The sequence below is a fragment of the Athene noctua genome, chromosome 1, assembly GCF_965140245.1.
Source record: "Athene noctua chromosome 1, bAthNoc1.hap1.1, whole genome shotgun sequence".
NCBI classification, from domain to species: domain Eukaryota; kingdom Metazoa; phylum Chordata; class Aves; order Strigiformes; family Strigidae; genus Athene; species Athene noctua.
The window spans coordinates 141,140,143-141,149,679 of NC_134037.1; positions in this window are offsets into that span (position 1 = coordinate 141,140,143).

The following is a 9,537-nucleotide window of genomic DNA, read 5'->3' on the forward strand; positions in this document are numbered from 1 at the left end:
GCTCCCTATGGGCATGCCTCTCACAGCTGACAGACTTTTTAATTGAATTTTATCCTAAAGCAGCAGTATGAGGTTACCCCTTTCGGCCGTCAGAGAGTCTGCTCAGGAGAATGCTGTGAGGAGAGATGTTCAGATGGAGAGATGCCATTTGGGAGCAAAACTGGGGCTATGCAGCAGGTTATCTGGTGCCCAGTAAGGCACAAGCTGTGGCTGAAGCTGTTTGCAGAGTTGGGGCATCTGTAGCAGTTCCCTCTGTGGACTCCCCACCTCAGCCTGCCCCTCAGGGGATGCGAGTGTGGGTCTCTTATTTCCACAATATTCTAAGAAACAGAGTATCTTTGAGACTTTGAGCCACCATGAGTTTGGTAGGCATCAATCTGTGGAATCAAAACTCTTCATAATGGGACACTGGACTCACATGCTAAAAGTTGGCTAAAAGCCAGGGGAGTGTTATGGGTGATTTGCTGCTTTGTGCTGTTTGTGCATCTTGCAATTCTCCTTCCCTCCCTCCTCTGAGGCTTGTTGCCAGAAGGCAGTGGTAGTAACAAAAGCCTCAAAGCTCTGCAGTGAAGAATTTAGCACTGGGGAACACCATGAAGATGATAACTTTTAAAATGATAAGCACTGTCGTCTCCCATCACATGCTCAAATTACTCCTGGCTGGTGTGTGCAACCTGTGGCAGTATGGGGGATGCTCAGGAGGCTACTGGGCTGTGCTCAGACAGAAGGTGTGGGACCGGGCACTGGAGAGCCCGTGGCCCAAAAGGCAGCATGTGCCACATTTGCCATGTTGGAGAGCTATGAGAAGAAGGAACTGCTGTGAAGTGTGCTGGGCTCGAGCCACTCACAAATGGTGCAGTCCCATTTGGTCTCTGCAAAATTACATGTTTTGGAAGCCTTTTCTGGCCATTTGAGTCTCTGCTCTTGCCCTGGCCGTTAGGGAGAAATAGTGTCACCAAGGGTGGCTGCAACACTCCCCAGCCACAGGAGGGTGATTTAAGGGGGGGGAATGGAGACCTTAACTCAACACTTCCTTTCTTCTGTCAGCTTACAGTGCTGTCTTTAAGTTATTTTTATGTCATCCTTAGGTACTTTATTATTTGCAGTAGCATTCGGTTTAATGTAGGGTGACCAGATGCCCTAGCATTACTCAAACAGTCTCTACCCTTAATTAAGTGTCCTCTATACGTCCGTTTTTTCTTGCTGGTTTCTGAAGTCTCAGGAATTCAATACGGTTTTCACTTTCCTGTTATTAGCAAACACTGTTTCATATCTGGCTTTACAGTTTTATTATACAGTCAGCTGTAGAGCTTAAAATTGCATTATAAGCCTCCCTTGAATACTCTGGCTTTCAATATATTCTCCATTCTGTAGCACTGTGTTTCTAAAGCTTGTGCTATTACACAGTGATAATGCACAATTTTATATTTTACAGTCATCAACTGTAAAAATAAGACAGTAAAAGTTTGTAATTTACAGGGCTATAAATGACATCTGCAGATCTTATGGGTTTAAAGATGTATTGGTTCAGTTTCACATATATATCAGTCTGCGACGGAATCTATTAGGTTCTGCGAATATACAGCATATTGCTTCCATTTACACTTGATGCTGTCATGTCTTTGAGGGAGAACATAAAAAAAAAAGAAGGGAAAAATAGGAGTATGGACTCTGTTAACTACAGCAGATGTTTTCTAAATATGCCAAGTCATAGGGGCTCAATAGACATAAAGTGGCAGCAGAAAGAGGCCAAATCTTGCAAGTACATATGGATGTGCTTTAAATTTGCGCATCTGAATAGTTGTGTTGATTTTAATGAATGTGTTCATGTATGTCATGTTGAGGATGTGCATGAGAGTTTGCAGGACTGGATGATATAGTTTATCTTAGGGCTAGAAATTAATTGCAGATATATATGTGGGCAGCCATGAGCTGGTCTGGGAATTGCTTGCAAGATCATTCAGGTGGTTTTGCAAAATCACGTGTGTGATTGGAAGAGCAGGCTACCCCAAAAATCTCCCTTTTAACCAACTGCAGAGGGGTAGGAAGCAGGCAGAAGAAGAATTCGGCAAAGCCTGTGGCTGCCAATGCATGTAGTTGATCTGTCCTCTAGACTCAGTTGTGCCGTTGGAGAAGGTTATTACTCTACTGTAGTTAGCCAGGATCACTTGTTTACATGGTTCGTATCGAGCCAGCTGGTGTAGCCACAGTGAAGAGGGAGGACCCGAGTTGTGCAGCTGGCGGGTGAGCTGCTCTCCCCAGTGGTACCTGCTGAGGCTGGGCTTGGGCGAGAGTGCCAGCCCCAGGCCGCTGATGTGTGAGGGGACAGGGCTGCTGGAGGATGAGAGGTGTCCCTGCTTACCCTGGGGCTGCACCCATCATAAAAATAGGTGAGGAAGTACAGCATTTCCTCAAGACATCTCAAGGCAGCTACTCAACAATAGCTTACAGGGGATGATATGATCTTCATCTCACAGAAATGGGCTTTCTGAAAAGGAAGAAGGGGAGTGTCCTGTGGTATATCTACCACAGTGCCTAGCTGCTGAATCCCAAACTGTAAATCAGTCTTTCAAGGATAATAGTGTATGTGACTGTGAGCTTCCATGCTCAAGAAAATTATTTTTGAGAAGATGAATATTTTTAATACTTCTTTAATCATGGAAGAAAGAACAAAGAAAGCTGTTATAAGAGACACACCTGACTGTTGAAGGTGAAAAAGAATGATCATATCATTTGTTCAGATCAACATTACTATAGTTACATTGTAATTTGAAAGAAGGAAAAAACCAACACACACAAAAAAACCTCCTCTTGTTTTAAACCGGAGGTGAAGATGCTTTCAGAAAGGCGAATCTTGGTATACAACAGCAAAACAGTGCTGTATTGGTGAGACCATGTTTGGAGAAAGAGGCAGAGAGGTCTTGGCTGTAAAATCAATGAAGAATTGTGATTTCACTCAGATTGTTTTGCACTCAGTCTGCAGTGCACATTTCCAGTCTGAAAAAAGGTCTGATATCTGATCAGCAAAGGTTGGAGAGCATTATTGATTTTCAAACATTCTTGCAAGAAATAACTTTTTCCAAATACCTATGGTACTTCAAATAGAAATATTCTGGACAGAGCAAGTGTGTACTCATTTGATTAAAAAGGCATCAATTTTTCATTATTCCAGTTTCAGAAATCACCATATTTCCACTAGTAAGTATCTCTCTATACCAGGACAGTGTAATTGATTGGACACGTGTTCATCTAAGCCAGGGTAGTTCATTTCAAACCTATTTATTGTCCTGCAAAGCAACTGCATTGTAACATATTTTTTTCCTCTCCTATGCTCTCCCAGGCTGTGGGACATAGTGCTGTTCAAACAACAGACCCATTCATTTAACTGAATAGGTGCTTGCAACTAAATGTATGGCATCATTATCATTAGCTTCAGTTCCATCAACAGGGTGTCATTATCGCATTTAACTTAATTAGTATGGAAGCTCTCTTAAAAGAATGCTTCATAGAGAGGGATGTTGTAAATGTATTCTTGACTTCTAATAAATAAACCAATAGGCTAATGCACAGTGAAGAATTTATAAAATAGCTGCTGGAAGGCAGGCAAAGTAACACGTGCGTTCATGCTTAGGGGAAGGAGCTCGCAGGAGAGTGGCAGAGACAAGCTCACCTAGCAGCTGCTTATCATGAATGTGTTATGGCACGACATTATCTTTTCAGGTGTGCTCTGGGGGAGGTGTGTAGCTTCAGGAGGATGGGCGAGCCAGGTGGTCATGTGTGCAGCTGTGAAGATTGGGTGCCTTCGCTCGTGAGTGCACTTGTCCTGTTGCAGTTCTCAGTGTGGGAGAGCAGTAGGCGTTTCTGAACTGCTGCAGCACATGCAAAGGGGTTACTTGCACTGTTTACTCTTACTGGGGTTTTGTAATCTAAACGACTCATCTACGGCAATGGAAAACATAAAAGGATCTATTTCAGCATATTGGCCTCCCTGGTCGATCAATATACCCTCCTCCCTTCCCTGCTCCACTCCTGAGATCATGTCTCAGAGCTCTGTGAGGAGTTACTGCTGCGCAGCACACACATCTGCTGGTGACATACTTTGGATGGTTTTTTTTCCATTGCAAGTATACACAGATGAGCTGTCTAATGAGCAATTAAAAAGATAGCCGAAGACTAGAAGTTAATTATTCCGCTTACCCAGCTGAACAGACATGCATCCCCTTTCACCCAATAGCTTCCTTTCTTCCTCCGAGACAATAGGAAAACCTTCGATTTTTTCCTTGTGTTTTTCAAAATGCTGCATTTGAGTACCAGCTTCATCCACTCCAGGTTAGGCACAGAAAACCATAATGCTCAAAACAAAAGAAGCACCTCTGTTTTCTAGCTTTCTTTTCAAGGGAGAGGAAGGTAGTATGGTTATGCTCTGGGTGAGTAAGAATTTGTATGGCTGTTTGGCCTTTCCTCTGTAATAATCTATTGATCAGGTTTCACAGAGATGTTAGAGTATTTAACTTCCTGCAACTTACAAGGCAATGATTAGATGGAAAGGCTCAGTCTGAGCTCAACCCTAATTAGACTCTAGGGAGTGAACAGACCAGGAGAAGAAGCAGGGAGAAAGATTACAAGTGTCACAAATGTGGGAAAAGCTTTAACTGGAGTTTGTATGAGAATGTAGGAACCCTGGCTTTGTTGATTCGGCAGTACAACTAACTAAACTGCCTTCTGTTGTTTGGGTGTTTACAGTTCACCCAAGTAGCAGTTTTCCAGCTTTTCCTTATAATAGTCTAGTCCAGGATTTTTTTTCCCCTCTGTTTTCTTCTTTTTTTTTTTTTTTTTGGTCAGAGACCAACTATTCTTTCTTAATCATTAAAACCCTAGAGAAAACAAATAAAAGAGCCACAATAAAAATATATGAGCTGATATCTCTGACAATGAAAGGTAATGAAATTAAAAACTTCCCTCCAGGCCTCCTCAGCTATGGGGTCCCCTTAGATTTGCTCTTCCCTCATTTTGTTGAATATCAGTAGTTAAACATCTTCCAAAGGGACCCTGAAATCACTTCAAAAGAATAAAAAGATCTACCTTTCTTCCAACAGAGGCAGTTTTCTAGTATGTGTTTGATCATGGGGCTCAAAATAAGTCTAGCAGGACTGTTGTGGACAGCTGGCTTCTCGTGATGGGATCCAGCACTCAGTGTTTGCTTTGGGTGCTCTCCTGGGCGCCTGCACCAGCGGTGTGGACAGAACAACTACAGATGTGCCTTAAGAGGAGGCAGTGACTCCAGGAATGACAGCTCAGTCTCATAGCTATGATACATTGAAGATTTGCTGAAGAAGGTGAGCTCAAAGACAACTGAATCTGGAGGAAAAGTAATTAAAATAAATCTGGATCCATTAAAGATTATTATTATTATAATTATTATTATTATTTTTTTTTTTAGTGCATTTCACATCTTCCAGATGGCAGAAGATAGCTTGTCAGCTTTCACACAGCAGGAGGTCCAGGTTTCACTATATTTAAGAGCAAATTTATAAACAAGCGCTGGACACAGTTCATGTCTGATTGACTCTAATGGACAATATGTCAGAGTACTTCTGCTTGAGATTGCAAGAAGCTGGGAGAAAAATTAGGGACATTAGGTCAAACTATTGCTAGAATAAAAGTCCAACGAGAGGTAGGAGGAACATGAGAAACACTTGAAACTAATTGTCTTAAACTTTTAAGACAGATGGGGAAATGTCTCAGAAGGTGCTGAAGTTTTTGTTTATCATTTTGATCAAGAGTAACAAGTGGGAACGTTTTTACTTTGTCATCCTTGTAGCTGCCTAAACTCACAGCTCCCAAGACAATTCTTTCTTATTGTTAAGTTGTATTTTACAGATCACATGTTCATGGAAAGCAAATTGTCAAAGTAGGTATTGAACTAAAAGAGCAGCTCCTTGGATAAACTGAACTTGAAACTCTGGCATAGATAAAACAGTTACAGCTGAAGTATTTGAGATAGTAAGTCCTTGATGAGGCACAGGTGGACTACAGAAAAATGACAAGTATCTGGGGAACTTCAAGTTTCTGAAAGAGTCTGCAGCTAAGCTACCTTCACCACAGGTAAATGGCAATGCTTCTGTGAGATCAGTATGGAGTTACTTTATTGAGACTGATCCTGAATTCTTAATCCTAAATTATTTGCCCAAAGCTGTTATGTTCACTGAAATCAGGAGGAGGTAGGTTAAACCAACTTGAAAAAGAAGATGCATGTTGTTTCTGATGTGCAAATTAATGAAATTATTTTGAACACAACACGAACAAGTCTTAGTGTTTGTTTTTTCTGATTAAATTTAGTGCCTTAGGAATCATGGTTGAACATGCAGTCAGAATGCCAGAGGAATAAGTAGTGAGTGTATGTTTTTAAGCCGGTATCCAAATGCACTACTGGAAGTTGATTTAGACTAGGCATTTTGTCCATTCTACTGCACTACACTGCAAGCCATGGAGTTCACAGGTGTTAAATTAGCCATGGTAGGACACCTCCTTGTTTCTTAATTTCAAAAGAAACACACTGAATGTGGTAAGAAGAAACAGTTTGTTTCAAAACTGTGTAAAAGAGGGCTGCAGAGTTCAAAGAAAATATCTTCCCCTATTCCTGTTCAAATCTGCAGGTGTGCTGAATTCCTGGCAGATCTCAGTTAATCTGCTGCTTGTTTTTGCAGCTCTGAGAATGAGAACCAGCCTGTGTGTTAACTGTCAGACACTGCTGCAAGCAGACCACTGGCTGGAGAGCAACTCCGCATGTGTGCGTGTGTGTGCATGCGTGTACGGCATAGACCTAGATGAGATTAGACAGGAATAGTGAGTGTGTCTTGTCAGGAGGTCCTTCATCCAGCAGCACTCCCTTATAGAAAGTGACCATTTCTTGTCTTTATACTTAATTGTCTGTTGATACAAATGTGAACCTCATAAAGGAGCATCAGCGTTTTCCAACTCTGCTGCCGTTGTATCTATGACACACTGTGAGGCACCTCCCTGTGCTTAGAACAGTAAATAACTGTGCAGGGTTGCAATTTGCTGTGTTTAATGCTGATTTTTCTCTTTATTTCTGCAAAAGCTAAGGACTCCTCTGGCTCTTCTTGCTATTCCAAAAAATATGTCTTGCTAGGTCAGCTGGATTAAGCTGGCATGCATCTGGATCAGACTGCATTAAAGCAATTTTTCTCTTCTTGTTACCTGAACTCATTCATTCACAGCTTGGTACTGGGAGTACTGTTCTGAATAGACATTATTGGGGTCATCTTCCCTTCAGCCCTCTGAGTTAAGGAGAGAAGACTTTTCGATTTACAATTCAGCATTATATTTACCATTTCACAAAGTCAGAAATGAAATTCAAGGGAGAGAAAATGGCTAACACAAAGCCACACATAAATACAAAGAAAAGAAACAAATAGATCCCTTTATTTGGAGAAAGAGTTAATGGCGATTTTTCCTTTCCATCATGCGGAGCTCTGTGTTTTCTACCTCTCTCCTTTTCACTGGCAGAGGAGAAAACTTCATTTGTCTCCACAGCCTATTAGGAAGGATTCCTCCAATGTGTTTACACTGAAGTGGGAAATTGCTGCACCACTTCGTTTTAGAGGGGCAGCAAGTGCTGTATCTACCAAAATTATGCAAACTGTATGTGACATCCACAGCTTCATTGCTGGTGAACTCACAAAATACTGAAGTTAAATCCACAGTATGTCCGTTTTATAAATGCACAAAAGTCAAACCATTTAATCAGGGCCTTGTACATGCTGGGGGGTGGGTCTTAAACTACAATCAATTTCAGTAACTAATTCAATCAAGGAAACATACATGCCCTAAGGGAAAATGTATTAGCAAATTAATTCATTGTGATGATGTAATCTTCCTTATGAGAAGAAAAATGAAAATGGGCACAATGTTATTCCTTATGCATGTAGTAACTTTCCTGCATTTATATCCGGGTTTGTAGAATGCATGCAGATTGTGGAGAGAAGTATACATGGCAGCAGTGTGCAAAGTGGCTGGTCACCCAGAATTGCTTAAAGGCTCATCTTCCCAGGCAAAAATGTATGGTAGGCTTCTTAATATGCTTTATGACCCAAAGAACCTGCTCAACAGCTGAAAGTTTTATAAGAGAAAGCTCCAAATTGAGCTCTTCCAGTAAGACCCCCACAGGCAACTTCCAGGCTCTCAAGTCTGATGACCGTGGTATGAAGGAGAGCTCACATGTAAATATTTGAGAGCTTTATAGAGCTGCATCTACATCCTGAGATGAATAGAGAGCTAATGAAGATTTTGGAGGACTAATGTAGTGTGCTTTCCACTGCTCCTGCCTCCCAGGAGGGAAGCGTGCACCGTACCTGCCTGAACCTCAGAGCTGTCTGTAAGTGCTGCTGCACGTGAGCTGTACTACAGCACTACTCCTGATGATACTGCATGAGTAACCACCTACCAGCGTGCAAAACTTTGCTAAAAGTAATGAGGTTACCTCTGGCCAGCATCCTAATGATGTGCTGAAGAAATGAAGTGATATGCGTAGGCTAGGATACTGATGGCTCTTCTAGTCAACTCAATACATAGTCAGCTGAAGATGTAATAAAAAGATGGTCTTGGTACAAGGTTTCTTTTCTGTGATTTTACTTTATTCCTCTTTTAGAAACCTTGGAGAAATATTACCTGTTTCTATACAGTGAAAAAAATCTTGCTTTAGCTAAAAGACCTGTGCAGTTAATTTGTGTTTGTTTTTTGAGGGAGAAAAAAGAATTCCCTGTTGGGAATGAATAACACTGGCTACCACAGGAATGCATGGGCACTTCTTATGGCTTCATTTGTTACTAACTTTTATGAAGTGAAAGGGGGTGACTTCACTGAATTGCTTTAGAAGCATAATAAAGTCTTGCCCAACAAGACTTAAGATTAGCTGGTGAGCTCTGTAACAAACTAATATGTAGTGAATTTTAGGAGCAAATGCGTTTTAAGCATACATGAGTAACAATCACTTGTATTATGGAACTACCAGAGATTAATTTTCTAGTCTGTAGATACAGACTTCCTTGGAGTAAGGAGCTGATCCACTGTAGGTCAAGAATCAGATTTTTAGACTGGGCTATGAAATTTAGAGGGATACTGTCCCATGAAGTATTGTTGTAGTTCATGTTTTTGCAGAGATACCCAGGTCTGTGGAAAATACATAATACAGTCAAATATACAGAACATTTGTGAAAGCCTTGATCCAAAGGTGAAATATTCATAGAATCACAGAATGGTTTGGGCTGGAAGGGACCTTAAAGACCATCTAGTTCCACCCCCCCTGCCATGGGCAGGGACACCTTCCACTAGCCCAGGTTGCTCAAAGCCCCGTCCAGCCTGGCCTGGAACACTGCCAGGGAGGGGGCAGCCACAGCTGCTCTGGGCAACCTCTGCCACTGTCTCACCACCCTCACGGGAAAGAATTTCTTCCTTACATCTAATCTAAATCTAGTCTTTTTCATGTTAAAACTGTTACCCCTCATCCTATCCCTA